The sequence below is a fragment of the Micromesistius poutassou genome (assembly GCF_964030765.1).
Source record: "Micromesistius poutassou genome assembly, chromosome: 13".
In the NCBI taxonomy this organism is placed as follows: domain Eukaryota; kingdom Metazoa; phylum Chordata; class Actinopteri; order Gadiformes; family Gadidae; genus Micromesistius; species Micromesistius poutassou.
The window spans coordinates 15,904,510-15,906,769 of NC_140283.1; positions in this window are offsets into that span (position 1 = coordinate 15,904,510).

Genomic DNA, 2,260 nt, shown 5'->3' on the forward strand with positions numbered 1-2,260 from the left:
AAAATATAAAATTCAGTTTCTACTCAAGGTTTTATGTTAATTTATTAATAAGTAGCACTTTGTCAAGGACAATTGCTGTCTCTCTCCAGATCATAGGATCACATCTTTCACCTCAATGTGAGAAATAATTGAACAATGATGATTAATTAACTCATTGCATCCTGCAGTGCTAACGAAACCCACTTCTCCACTCTGTCGAGTAATCACATCTGGCGCAACAAAAGATTTTTTTTCATCACCAAAACCCCCAAAGAATACATCTGCCCACACATCAGTGTAATGTCGGTGCATGTTAACTTTGTACATGAAATAGCCATGCACAGATTGAACAACTCTGACCTTGATGAGAGGGGTGGGGGGGGGGGCTTGCTTTGGGCTCTATGTTCAGATGAGGGTTTCTCATGTCGTGTAGAAGGACTCCTGCTTTGAATGTCTCCTGCATCGCTCTTTGCAGCATAAGAGCGGGGTGACGTGAAACTTGTCAGTCACTTCTTAACTCCCCATCCTCCTCCTCCTCCTCATTCGCGTGCTTCTCTCGTAACATGAAAGGAGAACGTGCCGTTTATTCTCCCCAGATCTCAGAGTCGGCCCTTCTGAGCTCTCCATTGTTTTCTCCGCGCGTGATGACAGTGAAGATAGCCAAAAATAAAACAAAGACGTGCACTTACAAGACAACACTAAACTGTCAATCTGCTCCGCGCAAACGAAGAGGCTCCTTTAAAAGTGTGTCACCGCGACGGAACCAAATCAAAGGGTTTACTTTACCAACAGCGGCTCGGGATTCTGCTGCTGCCGGTGACATGAGGCCGCGGTGACATCTGATTTAGAGCATGGCGACCACAGCGCAGCGCATATAACACACGTTTGTTCCGTTTGTCCTGCTCAATTTGTTACAGCAGTACCGTAACACTCGAGGCCACAACGTGTGCAGAAGAAATAACAGACCCGCGCAGAAACACTGAACGCTTAATCTGTAGGCATAGGTGAAGAAGGCCCGACAAGTCAGGATTATTAGTGTGCCTGGATGTGAAGGCTCTCACTACAGGGTTTAGGACAGTAGATGTCAGTCACTAAAACAAACAGAATAATTAACAATCTGTACACACTACACTAGGCCTATCATGTCCACTTATGTACAGGAGTTTTTGTTGTGTTTAACACAACAGTGAGTGTTCACATATTAACCACATGCGTGGCACTTTTTCACGTTGTGTTGAAAATTATAAATAAAAAAAAACCACAAATAGTATATTCTGACCCCCACACACACACACACATACATAATGGGGGAATATGGTGATGGTAGTCTGGTGAGAAACGGCGAGTGGACTACACATAAAAGATGACCCACTGTTGAACAGTAGGCCTATGTTTTAAAACTCGAAACGTTTCTCTTTTTCTTACAAAACCAAAAACCTTTGAGCACATTTGAAGAAGAGTGTGTGTGTCTATTTGTATTCCTCTGCGCCGCCCTAAAGCTCAGTGACAATGTTTGTAACCTTCTCAATCAAAACAAAGGTTTGCGTGTTGCGTGTGTGTGTGAAGTAGCGTCTTTAAAAACAAAGAATAAAAAGAAAAACCATAACAGCTAATAGTCAGTCTGTCATGTGTACCCACTTGCTGGAAACGAAACAAAAATAAACGTAACCGGATTTGAATATCTAACATTTGAGCCTGACAGAGAGGACAGATCAAAGCGAGGAGAGACAACGCGTGTGAGAACGAATCGTCAACACATTGTGTCGTTTTAATAAATGAGGGGAATGGTTTCCGTCAAGCCCCTGCGTGCCACGCGAATTTGTGCGCGGTGCGAGTAGGCGTATCAAAACTTAAGATAATGAGGGTTAGGCTGCAATCGGTCTGCATGAATTATTGATGCTTTTCTTACCTCATTTCATCTAGGAATCAGAGGCCTTGGACGCGCGGGGAAAAGCATGCCGTGTAATTGCGTCGGGCGTTTCCGAGGAGTGATCCCGGAGTAACGGAGGTAAATATATTAAATATAATATAACAAAGATTTATTTACCATATTTACTCGGTTGCTAATGAGTGGCGTCGTCAATTATTCATTGACTATGAAAACACAATCAAAGATGTCAATCCTTGGTTGAATACAACAGAGCCTGATAATGTGACACATGTTTGGAATCAAAATGTTGGTCAGTAAATAAATGTTCTGACTTTTTTTATACATTCGTAAGTAACAAACCTTTTTTCATCTTATTTTAGAGGCTTTATTTACAACTTTAGGTTCTTCTGT